At 35.1% G+C, this 23,583-nt stretch overlaps 1 protein-coding gene and 1 pseudogene across 2 annotated transcripts in view; both read left to right on the top strand.

Moving 5' to 3' along the window:
- Window positions 1-23,583, top strand: part of NCAM2 (neural cell adhesion molecule 2) — a 514,069-nt gene that overhangs the window by 102,983 nt on the left and 387,503 nt on the right. The window lies entirely within an intron of this gene.
- On the top strand, window positions 19,243-22,365 carry LOC116879605 (annotated as a pseudogene).

The following is a 23,583-nucleotide window of genomic DNA, read 5'->3' as shown; positions in this document are numbered from 1 at the left end:
ATTAACTGCTTATTGCCTCAAGTACCCATGTTTGGGTGGGGATTGTTTTTATGCAGCCATAAATAATAAATACACAGAAGAAGCGTGCTTAGAAATGAAGTACATGATGTAAGATTTCATAGACCTTGGTAGAGTTTGAATTTTAAGTTATTTTTTAAAAAGCTTAAGTTATTAAGTAATTAGAAATTATGAAATATATATGCCAAGGGGTTTGACTCTGTTATAAATAAAACTAAACTGATTCTTGAAAACACAGTAATTTGGAGGACCATAAGAATTCATCAGGATGTCACGTTAATAGGAGTAATACAGATGTGTGTGAGAAAATGATTAGAATTGAATAGAACAAATACAAGTGGAGGTATTTGGGTTACAAAGGTGATGGAACTGGCAAGAAATGCTGACGATGGGGATATCCTTAATATACATGATTACTTAAAATCCATGAGAAAAATAAAAGGCAAGTAACTAATGAATTTATAAATGACAAAAATGTATTTGCAAAAGATGCTCAATCTCATTGAGCAAAAAAAAATCAATAATAATGACATTTTTCATCCTGTAGATTTCAAAAGACTGATAATACTCTTCATTGGCAAGACTGAAAAACTTCAGTCTCATTTATTGTACATATGAGTCTAAATTGATATAAACTCTGTAGTCTGCAAAGCACATATAATTTGTTGTAGGAAGTCTACTTCTAGGAATTTATTCTAATGAAATTTTGCAATATTAACGAATACTCACTGTTCATTGCAAGATTATTTATGTTGGTGGAAATTTGGAAGTAGTTTGTAGCCTCACCCTTTTATCTGTAGTGAATCATGCTTATGGCGTCATGTTAAGCAAAATAAGGGTTTCAAGATGGTGCATTTATCATGAATTCATGTGTGTAAAACATTTGTGCCATTTTTCCATGGTGTGTGTGTGTTAAAAGATAATAGAAGAATGTTCATTTGGAGAGATTTTTACTTTCTTTAGATTTTTCTCTATTAAGTTTATTTTTGCTGACATGGTTTTTTTTCCCGATGATATTGTATATAGGCTTTATTTTTTAAAGAAGTTATAAGCTCCCGGAAATATTGGGAAAAAGAAAGATTTTGTGTATACCTTGCAAAATATGCCTTACTACTTCTCCCATTAATCCCCCACCAGAGTAGTACATTTGTTACAGTTAATGAACCTACACAGACACACCATTATAACCCAAAGTCCATAGATACCCTTGTTGTTGTACATTCTATGGGTTTGGACAACTGTATTATAGAATATATAGATATAGATACATAGATAGATATAGATATAGATATAGATACAGATATATATTGCAGAGTATTTTCACTAAAAATCCTTTCTGCTCTGCCTACTCATCCTTCCCTCCCACCTAACCTTTGTCAACCACTGATCTTTTTACTGTCTCCAAAATTTTATCTTTTCCAGAGTGCTATATAGTTGGAATAATACAGTGTGTAGCCTTTTTCAGATTGTCTTCTTTTACCTAATAATACGTATTTAAGGTTCCTCTATGACTTTTCAATGTTTTATAGTTCATTTCTTTTCAGCACTGAATAACATTCCATTGTCTGTATGTGCTACAGTTTATTTGTTCATTCACTGAACGACATCTTGGTTGCTTCCAAATTTTGGCAATTATGAATAAAGCTGCTACAGACATCTGTGTGCAGGTTTTTGTGTAGACGTAAAAGTTCAACTGCTTTGGATAAATAAACAAATAAATAAAGGGTATGTTTAGTTTAAAAAAAAAAAAGAACTCCAAAATGTCTTACAAAGTCGCTGTATCATTTTGAATTGCCATTAGTAATGAATGAGCATTCCTGTGACTCCACATCCTCCTCAACATTTGGTGTTGTCAGGGTTGTAGATTTTTACAATTCTAATTGGTGTGTAATGGTATTTCATTGTTGTTTTAACTTGCATTTGTCTGATGAAATTTGATGTTGAGCCTCTTTCAATATGCTTATTTGCCATCTGTATATCTTCTTAGGTAAGTATGTATTAATGTGTTTGGCCATTTTTTGGTTGTGTTTTTTATTTTCTTATTGCTGAATTTTAAGAATTCTTTGTGTAGCTTGGGTAACAGTCCTTTATAAAATGTGTCTTTTACAAATGTTTTTTCCCAGCCTGTGGCTTTTATTCTCATTCTCTTTATAGTGTCATTGGCAGAACAAAAGTTTTCATTTCACTGAAGTCCAGCTTATCAATTCTTTCTTTCATGGACTGTGCCTTTGGTTTGACATGTTAATTTTACAAATGCAAATAATCCAAAACTGTGGAAAAAATAGAAGAAACTAACTGAAGGGAAAGTACTTAAAAATCTTAATCTATATCATATTTTCTATTGTAACAAGTAACTACAGAAATAATTCTATTGCAGTAGTTATTTTCCCCTTCAAGCATTTTCTTTGTAGTGATACTTTTGGATTTTCCATCATCTATTTTATTTACTTTTTCAAGTCTTTAGAAAACTTTCTTTACATTTATTGGTTTTAATTAGAGCAGAAAAAGTATAAGAATAATAAGAAAAAAAATAGAACAGGATTGATCATTGAGGAGAAAATAAAACATCAGGACATGCAGTTTTTTAAAAGGAAAAGGAAAAAGAAATAAAAAAGGAAAAGGCTACATATTTGTTACAGATTTATTACAGATACCAAATTTCCTGGTTTTTAAATAAATCATGGGCCAGTCACAGATTTTTCATAGAAATTGCTAACATGATGATTTTGTTATGTCAGTTTTTGTAAAACAATTTAAATGGATAAAAACTATTTCCCCAAAATTATTCTTAGATTAAATTGTAGTTTATTCAAGATCTGTAGATCTGTACTTCAAGAATCTTACCCACCAAAATACTGCTTTATAATTTTGGCTCTTGGGTGATCAAGAATCAAATCTAAAATCAATAAGAAAGTTCTGCTTTCCACATTTATTTGACAGTAATTTATCTTGTTTAGGGATTATTGGAGGTCTTAAAATATCTGGCAGTTTAATCTGGCAATAACAGCCATAATAATGTGTTACTTTTGTAATTACTAGTCTTATTTGTGCTTTACATACAGTATTTCATTTTATATCTACCGTAACTTGGGGTAACTTTAATGACCTCCATGTGAGAAATCAGACAACTGAGGCTCGGAGGGGTTAAATGGTTTATCCACCATTATAAATCTCTTAAGTAGTAGAACAAGAAAATGATTCCAGAGCTTAGAATGAAATAATGTCTCCAAAAACATAAATCAGATGTTTTTTCCATTCGAAGATTGTATACTTATTCACACAGTTTTCAAAATGTCCCATTTGGTTTCACTATTACACAGGGGCAGGAAATTCTTTCTGAAAAGTGTTTTTCCACTCCAGTCTCTCCACCTACATTTTTCACTCTGTATAGTAAATATTTCAGTTGCCCTATTTTCTGTGTAATTTTTGTTTTGAATATACTTGTTTTATTAATTCAATTAAAAATAGCTTTATATATAAGTCTTAATATACTCTATTTACTACATATAAGCATTCAAGACAGGACTGTAGTCCTAAAGAGCTTACATGGGGATACAAGGCATGTTAGAGAAATCATTGAACAGGAAGAGCAACTTGTAGTCAGGTGCATTCATTATTGACAACTTGGGTCTTATCTCTTCAGCACTACCCAATGGATATGATATGAACTGACTTTACTTCAACCTTGATGTCATTGCTAAGACTTAAAATACATTTATCAGAGTATGAATTACATATCTGTCTTCTTTAATCTGGTCACTTCAAAACATTCATAAGATACTACATGGATATAATCTGGTATTGTTCTGCAGTTCATTAATATATTCACGAGTATATGAAAATGCCCAGTATACATTATTGCACATAATAAGTGGAAGTATATTTGTTCTATGTATAACACCTGCAACATATGAGTGACCATGAAGTTTAATTATTTAAATCCTATGTTTTTTTAATTTATTTTTTGTATATTATGTCTCAAAAATGGCCTTATGTTTGAAAAGCTGAATTGTTTCACCCAAACATAATCAAGTATTTTTAAAAAGCAATTTGGCTCATAAATACTTGATTCTCTCTCTCTCTCTCTCTCTTTTATTTTTTTTTAAGATTTTATTTACTTATTTGACACAGAGAGAGAGAGCTCAAGCAGGGATAGCAACAGAGGGAAAGGGAGAAGCAGGATCTCTGCTGAGCAGGAGCCTGATGCAGGAATGGAGCCCAGAAGCCTGGGATCATGACCTTAGCTGAAGGCAGATGCTTAAGCGATTGACCACCCAGGGGACGCTATACTTGATTCTTTTTCATTAAAAACATTAAAATGTACTGTATGCTAGGCTTTAAGTCTCACTCAGGAATTCTACAATGTGAGGCAGTATTTTAGACAGCTGAATTTCTTTCACAGTTTAATTTCTGTTGTAAAAATTGAAAAACAGTGATGTAGAATACATCTGGCCATCAGTGGTCCTTTTAATTTTGAGGATATACTGAAGCTGTCACACTGCTGTCCAAATCATTGTCAGAAGTGAGTGTGCTAATAGAAAAGCTCTGGCTATGAAATGAAGTATTGTGATTTTATCAAGCAGGGATATATAATCTATATAATCTGTGGGTTTTGAGGCAAATTGATTATCAAATTTTAAGAGTGGACCACAATTAGAAAATCCTACAGTAGATTTTTTTTTTCAATTTCTGATTTATTGTGAAGACTGCATAGAATTTGGAATATGAATATTTCTACCTAGATCTAAAATTCCATACTCACATAGCTCATGGATATTCTCCTTGCTTTCTATTGGATTTGGAGGACTATCTGACATACAAAATACTGAAATTCAGGAATTTATAATCAAACTCAGAAATCATATGCTTTTGTTTTCTGAATCAGAGTGTGTGAGTGTGTATATGTATGTATGTATGTGTGTATGTATATATAATTTATATAATTTATTTGGAGACTCCATGTTTCCCTACTACAAAACTATCATTGAACATTTGAACAAGGACAAGAAAAACAATTTATGACTGAATATTGGCTCTACTATTTATAAATGGAACAAATTTAGTACCTTAGTCTAGAAGCTTCAGGTCTTATTCCAGTACATACAGATAATAACTACAGAATTGGTGAGATTATCAAAAAGCTAGGGGAAAATGTGTCTGGATATTGTGGATGTTTAATAACAACAATTGAATATAGAGACATATCTAAGTACTTATCATGAAAAATAGTTAATGTGAATATTATTTCAGAAAACATTCTTTGTGTACTTTTTTTTTATGTTTTCATTCAAATTCCAGTTAGTTAACGTACAGTGTAATATTAATTTCAGGAATACAATATTGTTATTCAACACTTCATACAACACCTCATGCTCATCACAAGTGCACTACTTAATCCCCATCACCTACATAATCCATCTCCCCACCTACTTCCCTCTCTTGTCCATTATTTTTAAAAGCAATGAAATTAATTCTTCATAGAATATAGTTCCAAGCAAAGGATTATTCTCCGAACAAAAGAATAGGCTTACTTTCAAGTGAAATAGGATATTATAATATCCATCATGTTTTCCTTTCTAATCAATCTTTCTACATTTTGAAGAAACTCAAACCTAAATGAATAATAAATTACAGTAACTGTGTTTTTTCAAGTTCTGATTATTCTATTTTACTTTTCATGCAATACTGCTCTTCTAAAATATCCAGTTTCAGTAAAGAGATCAAGACTAGAATTGTGCATTTGGAATTGAAAGCGCAGAGTTGTTATTTAAAGCTGCAGGACTGGATATGATCCATTAGAGAGGGAAAGTGGAGGGCGGAAGAGATTCCAGGCTGAGCTCTGGGACATTACAGCATTTGGAGGTCTTCAGGATGAGATTAATCTCACAAGAGACATCGACTGACACGGAAGAGAAAGAATAGCTCCAAAAGCCAAGTGGAGAAGGTAATTCAAAGAAGGAGAAATTGAATCCTGTTACAGATGAAGGCAGATTAGATACAGAGCAGGGAAAATCTGCTCACTGGAACAAGAATAAAGTCAAAGTAGGTGGTTACAGAAATCAGGTGATTGGTAAAACCAGTGGGTAGATGGGGAAGGTGGAAGTTCTCCTCTGATTCTATTTCATTTGCAACATCCGAGTCCCATTCATCTGATAAATGTGAAGATGTGGAAGGGAATGTTTAAAGTGAGGAAAATGGAGAAGGCATGGAGCACTCCACCAGAAAACTCAGAACTCATTGACTAAGGAGGGTCTTTGTCTTCTCATCGGCCTGTGCATTTTTAAAAGCAAAACTTGAGTCTCATGACCAGTAGGTAAAAAGTGCAATGGATGAATTTTGCATAGTAGATTAATGTTTATTGCGTGAATTACTCAACCATTATTTTAATGAATCACATAATCCAGGCATACCTCCTTGTTATTACGTTTTGCTTTATTGCCCTTTACCGATAATATGTATTGACAAATTGAAGGTTTGTGACAACCCTGTGTTGAACAAGTCTGCTGGTGCCATTTTTTTCCAGCAGCATTTGCGCACTCTATGTCTCTATGTCACTTTGGCTTTTCTCATAGTGTTTCAAAACTTTTATTATTATTATTATTATTATTATTATTATTATATTTGTTATATTGATCTGTGATCAGTGATTATAATTCACTGAAAGCTTAGCTGATGGTTAGCATGTTTTAGCAATAAAGCTTTTTTATTTTTAGAATTTTTTTTTAAAGATTTTATTTACTTATTTGACACAGAGAGATAGAGATCACAAGTAGGCAGAGAAGCAGGCAGAGAGAGAGGGGGAAGCAGGCTCCCCACCGGGCAGAGACCCCAGGATCATGACCTGAGCCGAAGGCAGAGGCTTTAACCCATTGAGCCATCCACGTGCCCCAAAGTTTTTTCTTTTTTCTTTTTTTTAAGTAAGGTATGCACATTTTTTGAGATGTAATGCTATTGCATACTTAGTACTGATTACAGTATAGTGTAAACACAACTTTTATATGTCCTGGAAAGCCCAAAAATTCACTTGGCTCACTTTATTACAATATTTGCTTTATTGCAATTATCTATAGTTATATATCTACCAACTATAGTTATCTCTAAGGTAGTGTGCCTGTAGTTGTATTAAAGGATGTTTTATTAATATGCTGAATGGTTACACAATTGTGATTTGGTACAGACATCCCATTGTCATTTTATTTACCATAATTTTGTCATACAAAAAATTCAAATTTTTGCCTTCTCTGTTAAAACAAAATACTGTATCCTTAACAATAGAATTCTTAATTCTTTCTTTTTTTAAGACATAATACTCTATAATGATTCATTATGTTTTATTTCAACTCTGCCACTGTTCTCTCCCTCACTCTCTCTCTCACGATATATATATTTTTTCCTTTTTTCCCCCTAAAGCATATTTTGGGGTTTTTTTCCCCCCTTACATTCTGCTCTGAATTCTCAATTTTGTGTTTAGGTGTTTTTTTGTTTTGTTTTGTTTTGTTTTGTTTTGTTTTTTTGCCTGTGGAGAATAGAGAGGCAGCTTGAAAAAAGTAACTATTTTCTAAAAGCATGACCCATCCTTCCCATTCTTCTCTTACTTACCTGTTTCTATTATAACTTCTACCAACAGTGTTGCTTTCCTTTTTGAAATAAAGTTGAACCATCACAGGCAGCCTGAATGTACTTTAAATATACCTCAAAGGAAATTGAAATGTCTCCGTTCCTTCTTGTACCTTCAAGGCCTGCAGTCACTGCTCTCTGGCACTTACTTTGTGGCGCCCTGATTGCCAGATGGTATCAGTCCTGATAACTCCATTTAAGAAGTGTAGGGAGAGAAAACTTTATCAGTTTGTCACCATCAGGCCTTACCACCCACAAGCTAGTGGTCAAAGCTAGAAGAATAGTGCAGATCAGAAAGAATGCCCCAAAGCAGATTATTATAGGAGATTGGGCAGGAAGATTGAACAAGTTGCACAGGATTCCTCTTTTCCCTCTTGAATCAATAACACGTATTGGTAGAAGCATATCTTGAGGCCTCCTTAAACTACTTAGGGTTAAAATTAGCTCCCTAAGATTAGAAAGAAGGCTGTGTGTTCTGTGGCTTTTCCACACGTGGACCTGAAATGCAGTGCCTCAGTTGCTGTCCTGCACAGAGCCATTTTTTTCACCAAACTTCTTTGCTATGAGTTAGCATAAGGTGTTGGGTCTTTCAGAAGTTAAGACCTTCACCAGTAGTTTTCAAAGGGAGGATATCCTGCAAATCCATGGACTAAAACTTTCAGGGGATTGTGAATTAAACAGTGTTTTCGTAATGATGCTAAGGCAGTAGTTGGCATTTTTCGGGGTGCTGATGTTTGCTCTCATGGTAGAAAAGCAATGGTGGGCAAAAATTCTTAGCAAGAATCAGGACTGTGCCACAAAATTATTCTAGTGGTCCTTTTCTTCACTATCACACAACCACAGGGAGAAGAAAGCCAATTTCATTTAAGAATGTACTTCAGTAAGCAGTGAAATATAATGTTTTACATCTCAACACTTGACTACGCATCTTTTCAATATTTAGTGTGACAAAATTGCAACTACATATAGAGCACTTCTGCTGCAAACAAAGATATAATTATCTCGAGGAAAAAGCAAATGTGGGTTATTTGAGTGTGAGCTGAACTAGCTATTTTTTTTTAACATGGGACATTATTCTTACTTGAAAAAGCATGACTGACAAAATGTGGTTACTCAAATTTGGGTTAGCAGACATTCCTTTTTTTTCCCCTAAAATGTGCAAAGCAAGCCTGTCATTTCAAGGAAACTACAAACAGTATTTGTTGTCATTCGTATAATCTGTGCTTTTAATCAGCTAATCTTAAATAATGAGATGTATACTGCACTATGAATATTTGATATTTTTTCCCTCCAGTTATTTATCTAAGGTTTTAAGACTTAAATTAATGCCTCTTTCATTTTGATTGACCTTCTAGTAATCCAGTATTAATGCTGGTTTCAACGAGGTATAGGCATATTGTTAGGCAGTCGATTTTAATTTGAATGACCTCAACGTCATACTAATTGCTGTATTTTAGAGTTAAGACAGTCTGAAAGTTTCATACCGTCTGAGTTATAATCGCCCATGTGAGTTATAATCACTCATGTGAATCAGCTGATTTTGTCATGTCTATTTTAGCCCCCGTTTCACTCCCTTGTTTAATCTGTGCTTCTATAATATATTCTTACTATTTAGTATGTGAATACTCATGAACCAAAAGAAAAACATCTCCCGATTTATATTCCATAACATTTGTTAGAAAAATGATAAACTTTTTGAGTATGCCTTTTGGATTATACCTGACTGCCCAAAGTCCTCATTCCCTACCCAATTTTTGGGAGAAGAGTGTGGCCAGGTTCCTCAAGAATATTCAGGCATATATACACTTGAAAGTAACATAAAACATCTGATATATCATTTTTCTTTTGATATTAGTTTTTAAATGAGCCTTTGTTCTATACAATACTTTATTCTTTAAATGGAATGTGGGTTGCTATGAACAATATTTCATTTTCCTATATGGTACTTTTAGAAGCATCATTTATAAGTTGCAAGTGGTTTTGCATGAATATTTTTCTAAAATTGTTTGGGAATACAAGTGTGATCATAGACTAATGAAGCTCCTGGGATATAACCCTTAGTTTACAAGGGTCGGTGTTAATGCATAGCCATGGGGACAGGTTAGTAATAAGGGTGGATGTGTCATTGGTGCCAAAAGCTGTTTCTTAAAACTAAAGAGCATGGCAAACAATATAGCTTAGGCTATTTTAATGATGCCGAGAGTACTGAAAAAGTGGTTTATCAAAAACTGTCACAATGAACCCCTGAGCAGGCTTCTTAGGGCAAGGGTGGGAAACTGAATGACAGACCAAACAGCTCTGCTTTTTTTTTTTTTTTTTCCTTCTTTTTAATAACCTGGTTACTCCTTTTGTCTATTGCTTTCATTTGAAGACACAGTTTTCCTACATGAAATAGTGTGAAAAAGATGCAAGGAAACCATAATTAATGACTGCTCCTGCAAGTCGTTGTTACATTTACTAGAAAAATTGTCCCCTAATATTAACTAGCATGAAAAAGAAAACTAGCATAAGAAAATTTCTTAGACCTTTTTCTAGTCTGTCCTTCTAGCTTTTCCCTTTATTGTCTGCCCCAGCTCTGAATGCTCAGTCACCACTTAGCACCCTTGTTGTTTAATTAACATACAAACATGCAAACTCAAGGTGCAAATTTTATAGGAATTAGTTAAGTTAAATAGAAACATAAAAGTGTCAAATTTGTTTTCAGTGTCCTATATCATTTAATTCTGCACTGCATCTCTTCTCAACAGGTAAAATATTAGATTCATTCTGGTCCTAATGGCCAGATCAGTTGTTAAAACAAACTGCTGTTCTCACAGGTAATTAAGTCCCATTGCCAGCTTCTGTGGATAGGTTCATGGAATGTTTCTATATTCAATGTTCATTTTCCTGGGGACAGAGTTTTTCAAGAAAATCTTACATAACATGACTTTTCCCAGATTGCTATCGTGTAATTCTATATTCTGAATTAAGTGCCTTCGTTTTTTGGGTACTCATGATTCTAAACCTTCCTTCCCAACAATTATACATTTTTTTTCCTGAATAAAGTTTACTTTTGAATTCAGAACCACGGAAAATGTGTGTGTTTGTGTGTGTGTGTGTGTGTGTGTGTGTGTGTGTGTGTGTGTGTAGTTTGCAGTGTTTTCTATGGAGAGGAGTAAAATCTATTTGAATTGGCTCAAAGATGTTGAACTGTTACCTTGTGAGATAACAGGAAATTCGTGAGTAGATCTGGAGTTCAGGATTCCGGCTCCAATTCCTATAGATTCTCTTCTTTCCTTTTTCATGGGTTGGGTCTTTCCTTGGTTAGACTGGTTCCAGTTTGGATACATAAGTTCCAGGCATCATACCTAGAAACAGTAATGTCCAAAGGAAGAGACTATATTTCCTCTTCTTTCATTTCTTACCTGAGGATCAATTAATTAATTTTCAGATCCTCCCAGCAGACATCTCTTTTACCAGAAGTGAGTTATATGCCTTGTATGAACAGATTATCATGATTGCTTGGATGGATAATCTGGGGAAACCACCACTCTGACTAGTATAGCACCGTTGGGGGAAATAGTTGTTTTCTAGAACATTGTTAGATTGTATGGGACATGACATACAATAAAGAAAATGTACCCTTCAGTACTTTGTAAGTTTATTGATACACATAATATATCGTGCCTGGAGCGAGCTGGTAAAGTTGTTTTGGCATACTGACCTTCATTCAGTTCATTCAGTATCTTTCAGTGTTAAGTCCTTTCCTATGTTGACACTCTGGGACACTCCTTTTGTCTATTAAAACTTAGATTTTAAAAGAACTGTAGTATTGTTTCATAGCCCTAAGTTGCATATTAAGCAGTAATTGCTCTTCAGCTAATATATTTTTGTTATTGCTGGAATCATTCATAGTTTATAAAGCGGCAGAAAATGTGCAAAATCTAATCAAATGCATCTTAAAATAACTTTTATTTTATTATTATCCTATTTAATAAGCCAATATAGAAAATAATGCAAGTCTCTTCACTTGTTTCCTCAGATCACTTCCTTGAGAGATCTTGAAGAATCTTCCTAGATCTTCCAAATTGCTTCAAGTCCCTCTGTATTTTTTTTTCTATCGTTTAAACACCAGTTGGGTAGTCATTGATTTGATGGCTTTCACCTTATTGAACTTGGCCCATTTAGCATAGTGAGTGCTGCAAGAAATAGTTGTTCACTGACTCAAAAAATATATGAATGAATGAATGAGTCACAGAAATAATTAAAATTGCAAGGCAGTGTCTTTGAAGAAAAGCAGAAAACCATCAGGACTACTCTCTGTACAGACTCTGCTCTTCCTTCATTTCATTCAACTTGTGAAGATTTATTGAGGATTATGGAGCTGGTCCTTAGTTTTTAAAGGATATATCACAGTTTGTGGTCCACATTTATATGTATGTTTCCATGGTGGTGTTCCTCATTTGATTTCAAGTTCTGTGAAAAAAGAACTGTGTCTCGTTTGATTGACAATTTAAACAAGAACATAGCTCAGTATTAGGCACATACTAAAAAACTTAATCCAATTCTGTTTAATGATTGAAGTAATAAGGAGATTAATTTATATGATATTCATGACTTGTACTGACGGAATTAGAAATGACTGCACATTTATTTAGGAATAAGTTTTCAAATCTTACTTTTTAAAAATATTTTATTTATTTATCTGAGAGAGAGAGAGAGAGCCTGAGCAGGGGAGAGGCAGAGGGAGAAACACACTCCCCACTGAGCAGGAAGCTGGATGTGGAACTCGGCCTCAGGACCCTGAGATCATGATCCGAGCTGAAGGCAGATGCTTAATCAGCTGAGCCACCCAGGCATCCCTAACTTTTCAAATCTTAATGGAATGACCAGTGAACACTAAATTGGAGCAAAATCCTCAATTTTCTCTTGTCAAAGTACCTATCTGTTAGAGTGCCTACTGAGACTCAACAAAAAAATAAAGAGTAAATTCTTGTGATGACACTATTTGGTATGTTTGTTTGTTCTTCAGAGTGACAATCCATCACCCTTTTTTCATGCTCCGTACCCTTGCTTGGTTAAGTGGATCATGTCATCAGCAGGAAAGGAGTTCAAGTTGTCACTGCCCATGCCTAACCATCTGTTCTAAGGAATTATTTATCACAAACAACCACCAAGGCATAAAGAAGAAGGATATGATTCAAACTGAAAGTGAGTTGAAGTACAGGTGCCTTAATAGTGTAGGAATGGGAGAGGTCTTTCTGTCTTCCTTCAAGATGGGTGACTGGAACGGGGCCCTGAAGACTTAACCAGTTCAGACAAGCTAACAGGAAGGAACATTGTAGCTGGAGAGAAGTAGAGAAGTTAGTAAGGAAGAATTCTCCAATTCCGTGTAAAATCTGAACTGATCAGTAGCCATACTAATTAGGAAAACACTGAAAGAAAGGCTTTTGCATTATTTTTATTTCTTCTCTTCTTCCATCTCTCTCTCTCTTTTTTTTTTTTGTTCATCCCCTCCTTCCCTCCTCTCTCATTTTTCTTCTCCCATCTCATTCTTATCTTTCCCTTTCCAACATTTCCAGTGGCAAGTAATCCCTTCTTGATCCCTGCCCCCAAAACACACACTCTTGTGTCTGTTACAGTTGTTTGAAATAGCCTGCTTACACTCTCCCCACGCTCACTAATTTCTGATATAAAAAGATCAGCACTTCATTCCCAGTGTTTCTATATGACAGTGTTTTTTAGGAACCCAATTATGTTTAACTATGTCTATGTTGTGCAAGTTCTTAATATTTTGTTCACTCTTAAGAGTTTTGGATTAGTGAGTACTATTTTATGGGTACCTTGTTTTGTTTTGGTTAATGGTTCCTGTTTGTGTCACTTTATTTTGTTTTGTTTTGAGCATTTTGTAGTCTTTTTGAGAGTTCAACTGTAATTTTTTATTTGGAAGATCATGATACTACATTTGAACTTCATTCAGAGCAAGGTAATTGGGCATTTTCCTTCAGTTTTAATTCTCTTTTTATATGTTCTTTTTAGCATAATGATTACTTCACAGTAACATTATAGTCTTCTTACTTTAATTAATGTCACATCTCAATTCTAAGTGCTTGTTTTCAGTCCCAGGGTACTAATTTCATATCTTGTTTCTTAAATTAGCTGACTGTAAGCTCAGATTTCTGGTGGTTATGATAGTCACATAGCTATTCCCTGTTCCCAACAATAAGAAGAAATTACTGTTTTAATGAAGGATTTTCTGCTATTCTGTTAGGTATTTGATTTTAAAAGAACTGTACTATTGTTTCATAGCCCTAAGTTGCATATTAAGCAATAATTGCTTTTCAGCTAATATATTTTTGTTATTGCTGGAATCATTCATAGTTTATAAAATGGCAGAAAATGTGCAAAATCTAATCAGATGCATCTTAAAATATATTTTATTTTATTATTATCCTATTTAATAAGCCAATATAGAAAATAATGCAAGTTTTTTAGAAGCCTTAAGAAGATTTGTTTATGAACTCTATTTTTTCTTTGATAACAGTGTCTAGGAACAAAAGAAGAAGAGATACTCTAGAAACATCTTATTTATACTATATCTAAACTGTTAGAAAAAAAAAATTCCAAATGCGGGTTACAAATACTGAAATTTGTATTTTTTATATTTATTCCACAGAAAATTTTGAATCTCAAAACATAAATAGATAAGATTTGTATTAAAGTAAACTCTGTTGTTTGTGTTCAAGTATAACCTTTTTAATTTGATTTAAAATTTGCAAAATCCCATTGTGACTTTAACCTGCCTTGGTCCCTAAGCAGAGATTTTTCTCTATTACCTCAGTGTTTGATTTGTTGCCCAGTGAGTAGTGATGATTCTATTGCAGCCCCATCATAGTTATAGTTGCTTTAATAAATATATTGTCTTTATCTTTAGTTAGAAAGTTTTACCTGTTGCATTTGTCCCTTATGTGCTATAGAGAATGAAAGATGCTTTTTTAGGCTTCATTATTTTATTAGGGTAAATAATGCATTTCCTGAACATAGAGATTTTGTTTACATTAATAACTTTTCCAGAATTGTATTTAAAAATGAAAAGTTGGAAAAGAAAGTGATGTCCCTTGACTGTTGGAAGTCATACCATGATAAAAAATACAAGTGATAATGATGAAGAAGAAAATAACATTAATTTAGAGATAGAAAAGGAATTTCTGTGGTGTCACTGTGTGTATGTCTGCGTGTGTATCTCCCTAGGACGTGGTTTAAAGATGATATTGGAAGTGTGAGGTGAAAGTAGGAAATGTATTTGTAGCCAGTGGAAACTGTTGATGCAGAACTGCTGCAATAAAAGGGAGCTTGGATTCAACAGGATGGGGGAAAGAGTAGCCTGGTCCTGCATGGAAAGGCATATAATGACCTTTTTAAAGGCAATGAAATTTTTAAAAGAAATTTATTTTTTATTTTTTTTTAAACTGAGATGAAGAATTTTTTTAAGATTTTTTTTTTTTTTTAATTTAGTTGACAGAAAAGAGAGAGGGCGAGCACACTAGCAGGGGGAGCAGCAGGTGGAGTGAGAGGGAGAAACAAGCTCCCTACTGAGCAAGAAACCTGATGCAGGGCTTGATCCCAGGACCCTGAGATCATGACCTGAACTGAAGGCTGACACTTAATTGACTGAGCCACCAAGATGCCCAAGAAATTGACTTTTTTAAAAAAGAAATTGATTTTTACTTGTATACTGTGAAGGACGTTACTGAACATATATTTTTACTTTATATGCCTGTTGGGTTTCTCTGTTTTTCACTGATCTTTGATATGATTACTATCTATAATGTTGCTTTCTAATATTCCAGAAGTTTCTTTTCCTTTTATAAAAGGATGAAGGATTGTGCCCTGCCAACATTGATTTCAATGATTCAGATTTTTACAATGAACATCACAGATCCTTCCTCCTTTTCCCTTACCTTCCGCCTTTTTGTCTTCAAGCTGTTTATTAAAAATTATTATTTAGGGTGCTTGGGTGGCTCAATGGGTTAAGCCTCTGCCTTCAGCTCAGGTCATGATCTCGGAGTCCTGGGATCGAGTCCCACATCGGGCTCTCTGCTCAGCAGGGAGCTTGCTTCCTTCTCTCTCTCTCTGCCCACCTTTCTGCCTGCTTGTGATCTCTGTCAAATAAATAAATAAAATATTTTAAAAAATTATTCTTTAGATTGTATTTAAGATAGTTATAATCTTCCAAGCACATGAATTGATGCTCAGAAGAGAACAGATGAAATTACTAGTCTTATTTAATATTTGCTGTTTGATATAAACTCCATACAATGGAAAGAATATTTTGGTGTCATAATTTTATATTTAGTTGCATATCACAGCTAAAAATTTGAATAACTTTGACAAGGCTCTAATTATGATTGGTAAAGTTATGAGAGTTTATTTATTCTGTTGTATTTATTAAGCAATTAAGATATGTCCAAATATTATTAAGGATGCAAAAGTGATTATGATCCTTCTTTTAAGTCCAGAGCTCTTAAAGATAAGAGAATCCATTCTAGACAGTTTAAACAGAAGAGGACTTATCATGGATTATAGCTTTCTCACTGAAGTGTTTTGAGAGCTGATGGAAAAGGCTATATATATAGGCTAAGCCTTCAGGAATGCCTGCCAGAATCTTGATGTTCAAGTGACCCACCAGTGGATCTGATGTCTCCATCATGATGTGCTCTATGATAAATCAAGAAGCTAATATCTGATTTATCTGCATATCACATTGCTTCAGAAGAGGTGATGAGATAGGTTGAAGGGAAAAAGACAATTCATTGAGCTGAATCTAAAAGAGTTATTATACCTGATTCCAAAAACAGCTACAAAATCTAAGAGTATGAGCTTGAAAGACAACACATTCTGATAAGCACTTGAATCACTTGGGTTTTATAAGGAATTAAAACCAATTACTATTATTAGTGGAGGTCTGATAATACTTACAAGTTATGAAATATGATATCAGAGTAGCAAACATTGGTAGACTAGGAAAAGAATCAGCCTTTTAGTTAGAGAAATTATGTCCTATGATTGTCCTTGCATAATTTAATAATAATACAGTATTTTAATGATGATGACACATTTTATTAAACTTCTTAATATAACCTGGTAAGGTGATTACATGAGATGCCACATGGTTCAATATAGAAAAAAGATCCTATTTTCTGTATATAGTCAAAGCTACTCCATAGACTATATAAAGCCTAATTTTCATAAGACATGCAATCTAGAGCCTTAATCTTAGTAACAGGCAGAGGAAAAATAGGTGTGAATTCTTTGTCTCACAGTGCATTATTTCTCCTTATATTAGTTGTGAATTTCCACAATAATGTTACACAAAAAGCTATCCCAATAATTACTGAATAAAACATCAGCTATTTAGTATTTCTCACAATTCTGTGGATTGGTTGAGTGATCTTTCTGATCTGAGACTACGTTGGCTAACTTGGGCTGGGCTTGCTCAGGTGTCTCCAGTCAGGTGGTAGGTTGACTAGAAAACTAGCTGGGTCTTAGCTGTGCTAGTCAGTTTTCCTTCACTTGGTCTCAGATTTTCTAGCAACACAGTCCTGTGTTCTCAAATCAGAGGCAGAATCCAAGAGTTTTGGAAGCATGCCAGACCTGCTGAACCATAGGATTAGAGCTGACACACTGTGACTTCAGGTTCATTTTGGTAGCCTAGGAAAATTATTAAAGACTATCCCAGAAGTAAGAGGAAATAAACTACAACTTTTGTAGATATTGCAAAGCTGCATTGCAGACCATTTACCATACTCTCCTATACACATCTTAGAAACAAATCAAGCAAGCTCATTATCCTCAATGAGTTTTCCTCAACTGCTTCTCCCTTATTAAAATAGCAACTCAATCTCAAATAAACACAACTCTAAGCAGTATATGTATTGTCCTTGCCAATAAAATTACCCAAACACTAGTAAATTTTAAAATTTATTGAGCACACATTATTTAAAAATTCGGCTATGCCCAATACAGAATTGAAAAACAGAATCAAAACAACCCAATTTCTAGTATAGCCTGTAAGAATCATGGAAGTTTTCACATCATCTTAAATAAAAAGCTTAACAAAATGAAAACAAAAACAGAGACAAAAACATTTCTTAGATCTGTGAGAGAAATGAGGCCCCCCAAATTGAAGATAGGTGTTTACAGGTGGACACGGAATCACAATTTACCTGAGCAGAGTTGAAATGTCCTCAGAAACCAATGTTGAGGTAGGGAAGCCTGAATTGTAATTGAAGAATTGCTGGGGGACACCTGGGTGGCCCAGTTGGTTAAGGTCTGCATTTCAGCTGAGGTCATGATCCCAGACTCCTGGGACAGATCCTCTTGTAAGACTCCTTGCTCAACGGGAGTCTGCTTCTCCCTCTCCATCTGCACCTCCCCCTGCATGTGCTAGCTCTCACTCTTTCTCTTAAATACATAAATAAAATCTTAAAAAAAAAATGTTGGAAGCTCAGTGTGGAAGTTTCAGAGATAAATAATGCAGAGAAATCCACTCATCAGGAAACATCCATATTTCTGTGAATTTTATTTCCTGGGTTTCTACCAATTCTCTTTCACATGGTCTCACAATGAATGTCAGGGAAAAATGCCCATGTGCTTCTACCACAGGGGGAGAGCAACAGGAACCATTTTGAAGTAGGCCAGAACATTCTGCAGTTCTTAACAATGTCTATTCTCAGGAAAAGTATTAAAATAGAGCTTAACATGCTGGGGTTTTATTGGAGCCTAGCTGACTTGGGTGAAAGGAAATACCCAACTTCTGCTCTGTTTACCCTTCCTTGTGGGAGACAGAAAATTCCCAACTGTAGCCCATCTAGCATCCTGCCCCACCTAAGAGTGAAGACAGCCTAAGAAGCACATATGAAGTCATAATCTAGAGGCACAAGATCACTAAAGACTGAGATCTAATTATAGGATGACAGAATTCTACCCTCCCCCTACATCTTACCATCACCTTACTAATGACTTCTTTACATCATTCCTTGTAGCTAGTACATTATTGCTAGCAATCATGAAAAAAATTACAAGACATACTAAAAGTCAGAAACATAATTTGAAAAGATAGAGCAAGGGGCACCTGGGTGGCTCAGTGGGTTAAAGCCTCTGCCTTTGGCTCAGGTCATGATCCCAGGGTCCTGGGATCGAGCCCCACATCAGGCTCTCTGCTCAGCAGGGAGCCTGCTTCCTCCTCTCTCTCTCTCTGCCTGCCTCTCTGCCTACTTGTGATCTCCGTCTGTCAAATAAATAAATAAAATCTTAAAAAAAAAAAATAGAGCAAGCATCAGAAACAGACTCCTATATGGAAGGGATGTTGAATGATCAGATTAGATATTTAAAAGAACTTGATTAATATGCTAAGGACTCCAGTAGATAAAGTAGACAGAATGCAAGAACAGGACAGTGTAAATAAACAGAATTCCTAAGAAAGAAATAAAAGGAAATGATAGAGATAAGAAACTCTGTAAGAGACATGAAGAAATGATGAGCTTATCAGTAGACTGGACATTGCTTAAAAGAAAAAGAATATCTGAGATAAATGAAAACCTCAAAAACTGAAAAGCAATAGGAAAAATGACTGGAAAAAAAGAGAAGAATGTTCAGAACTGTGGGATAAGTACAGAAGGTAAAGCATAAATGTATTAGAGATATCAGAAGAAGAATAAAGAGAGAGAATGGAAGAAATACCTGAAACACTGAGTGAGAATTTCCCCAAATTAATATCAGGCACCAAAGCACAGAACCAGAAGCTCAGAGACACCTAGCAGGAAAAATGCCAGAAAAATGACACCTAGCCACATTCAAACTACAAAGAAACCAAAGATAAGGAAAAAAAATATGAAATAAAAAAATACCTTACCTATACAAAAACGAAGGTGAGAATTGTATCTGATGTCTCAGAAACCATGCAAACAAGACAATGGAACAAAATAAAGTGTTGAAAGACTATTTCCTACAGTCAACAAAACTAAGAGGCAACCCATGAAATGGGAGAAGATATTTGCACATGACATTACAGATAGAGGGCTGATATTCAGGATCTATAAAGAACTTCTCAAAATCAGCACTCAAAAAACAAATTGCCCAGTCAAAAAAATGGGCAGAAGTCATAAACGTACACTTCTCCAAAGAAGATATACAATTGACTAACAGATACATGATAAAATGTTCAACATCACTAGCCATCAGGGAAATACAAATCAGAACCGCAATGAGATACCCCCTTACACCAGTAAGAATGGCAAAAATAACAAAACAGGAAACAACAAATGTTGATGAGGTTGTGGAGAAAGGGGAATCCTCTTACATTGTTGGTGGGAATGCAAGTTCGTACAGCCACTCTAGAAAACAGTATGGAGGTTCCTCAAGATGTAAAAAATAAAGCTACCTACTACCCAGCAATTGCACTACTAGGTATTTAAACCACAGTTACAGATGTAGTGAAAAGAAGGGGCATATGGACCCCAATATTCATAGCAGCAATGTCTACAATATCCAAACCGTGGAAGGAGCCAATATACCCTTCAATAGATGAATAGATAAAGGAGATGTGGTCCATATGTACAATAGAATATTATTCAGCCATTAGGAAGGATGAATACCCACCATTTACACTGACATGGATGGAACTGGGGGGCATGGGGGTAGTTATGCTAAGTGAAGTAAGTCAAGCAGAGAAAGACAATTGTCATATGGTTTCACGCATATGTGGAACATAAACAATAGCACGGAGGACCGTAGGGGAAAAGAGGGAAATCTGAAATCAGAGAGAAATCAGAGAGGGAGACAAACCATGAGAGACTCTGGTCCCGGGGAAACAAACAGGGTTTCAGAGGGGAGGAGCATGGGAGGATGGGGTAACAGAGTGACTGGTATTAAGGAGGCCCCGTGTTGTGATGAGCCCTGGGTGTTATAGGCAACTAATGAATCATAGAACACTACATCAGAAACTAATGATGTGCTATACAGTGGCTAAGTGAACATAATAATAAAAAAATAAGCTACATATGAAAGAAAAAAGTGTTGAAAGAGAAAAAAAATGAAAAAAAAATAATTTTGAACCATGCAAAGTAGCCTTTAAAAGTAAGGGAGAAATAAAGACTCTGATATGAACAAAAATTTAAGGAATCAGTTGCAAGTAAGTGTGGCTTGTAAGAAATGTTAAAAGAGATTGTATAGAGAAAAGGAAAATTATATAGATCAGAAAGTCAGATCCACATATGGGAAGGAAGAGTATGGAACATTTATTTTTCTTATTCTTAATTGATCTAACAGTTAATAGCTTGTTCAAACAATAACAACAATATATTTGAATATGTATGACCATATAGAAGAATGTGAAAAGATGTTCAACGTCATGTCACTAGGGACTTGCAAATAAAACAATAAGGAGATACCACTACACACTTTGTTGAATAGCTAATATCCAGAACACTGACACCACCAAATTCTGGCAAAGATTTAGAGGATTTTACATTCGCATTTGTTGCTGGTGGGGATGCAAAATGCTCCAGCCACTTCGGAAGATAGTTTGGTGATATCTTACAACACAAAACATACTCTTACCCAATGACTTGGCACATGTGCTCCTTAGTATTTACACTATTTATGTAAATTTATGTCCACACAAAAGCCTGCACACAGATGTTTATAGTAACTTTATTCATAATTGCCATTACTTGATAGCAATCAAAATACCCTTCAGTGGGTAAATGGATAAATGAACTGTGGTACGTCCAGAAAATGGAATATTATTCAGTGAAAGATATTTTATTACTAAGTGGAAAAAGCCAGTCTGAAAAGACTATAATATTGTATGATTTTCAGCGTAGCAGTAGTTTCGGCAACCTTCCTGAATCCGCACCTCTGCAGGAGGCTGCAGCCAGATCGGCGCGCGGGAACCATGTTTTGCCAACCAGTATGACAATGATGTCACTGTTGAGAGCCCTCAGGGAAGGATCCATCAACTTGAGTATGCAATGGAAGCTGTCAAGCAAGGTTCAGCCACAGTTGGTCTGAAATCAAAAACCCATGCAATGTTGGTTGCACTGAAGAGAGCTCAGTCAGAGCTTGCAGCTCACCAGAAAATAATTCTCCATGTTGACAACCATATTGGTATCTCAATTGTGGGACTTACTGCTGATGCCAGACTGTTATGTAATTTTATGCGCCAGGAGTATTTGGATTCCAGATTTGTATTTGACAGACCTCTTCCTGTGTCTCATCTTGTATCTCTAATTGGAAGCAAGACCCAGATACCAACCCAACGATGTGGCCGGGGACCCTATCTGTTGGACTGCGTATTGCTGGTTATGATGATATGGGCCCTCACATTTTCCAAACCTGTCCTTTTGCCAACTATTTTAACTGTAGAGCCATGTCCATTGGAGCCCATTCTCAATCAGCTCATACTTAACTTGGGGAGACATATGTCTGGATTTATGGAGTGCAATTTAAATGAACTGGTTAAACATGGTCTACCTGCCTTACGAGAGACACTTCCAGCAGAACAGGACCTAACTACGAAGAATGTTTCAATTGGAATTGTTGGCAAAGTCTTGGAGTTTACAATTTATGATGATGATGATGTATCTGCATTCCTGGGAGGTCTTGAAGAAAGACCACGGAGAAAGGCACAGCCTGCTCAACCTGCTGATGAACCTGCAGAAAAGGCTTGATGAACTGATGGAACATTAAGTTACAAGCCAGTCTACGTGTGTATTATCAAATCCGTAAGAATGCAGGAACACATACTGATGACAGTAATCTATATTTTGAACCAAAAGATGCAGGGTGGTCTTATGGTATGTTTTAGGAATCAGTCCAGATGTGTTTTTCCTAAGCAACTTTTCTAAAACCATATAATGGTGTGCGTTTTCTTTGAGAGGGTCTATATAATCATTTTCCAGTAAGTATAGTTATCTGTACTAATATTTTTATATGAAGAACATAGTGTCTTTGTGGTTTTAAAGAACTGTGAAATAAAATTGTTTCACCTGAAAAAAATATATTGTATGATGTGCTATACAGTGGCTAAGTGAACTTAGCCACTGTATAAAGGCAAAATTTTTGACACACTAAAAATCAGTAGGTTCTAGGTATTAAGAAAGAGAAGAAGATGAATAGGTAGGGCAGAGAGGATTTTTAGGGGAGTATTCTGTATGATACTATTATGGTGGATACATAACATTACACATTTACATATACATTATACAATTGTCCAAACTCATAAGATGTACAACACCAACCCTGCCCTGAACTCAACTCTGAATAATTTTGGACTTTGGATAGTAATGATGTGTCAATATGACCCTGCAATTGCACTACTGGGTATATATCCCAAAGATACAGAAGTAGTGAAAAGAAGAGCCATCTGTACCCCAATGTTTATAGCAGCAATGGCCACGGTTGCCAAACTGTGGAAAGAACCAAGATGCCCTTCAATGGACGAATGGATAAGGAAGATGTGGTCCATATACACGATGGAGTATTATGCCTCCATCAGAAAGGATGAATACCCAATTTTTGTATCAGCATGGATGGGACTGGAAGAGATTATGCTGAGTGAAATAAGTCAAGCAGAGTCAATTATCATATGGTTTCACTTATTTGTGGAGCATAACAAATAACATGGAGGACATAGGGAGATGGAGAGTAGAAGGGAATTGAGGGAAATTGGAAGGGGAGGTGAACCATAAGAAACTATGGACTCTGAAAAACAACCTGAGGGTTTTGAAGGGGCAGGGGGTGGGAGGTTGGGGGAGCCAGGTGGTGGGTATTAAGGAGGGCATGCATTGCATGGAGCACTGGGTGTGGTGCAAAAACAATTCTGTTACACTGAAAAGAAATTAAAAAAAAAAAGAATAAGTAACACTTAAGTATATATATATGCATATACATATATGCATATATATA

Source organism: Lontra canadensis, unplaced genomic scaffold (assembly GCF_010015895.1).
Source record: "Lontra canadensis isolate GAN:19392208 unplaced genomic scaffold, GSC_riverotter_1.0 scaffold62, whole genome shotgun sequence".
Lineage (NCBI taxonomy): Eukaryota > Metazoa > Chordata > Mammalia > Carnivora > Mustelidae > Lontra > Lontra canadensis.
This window is presented reverse-complemented; position numbering and strand designations above follow the sequence as displayed.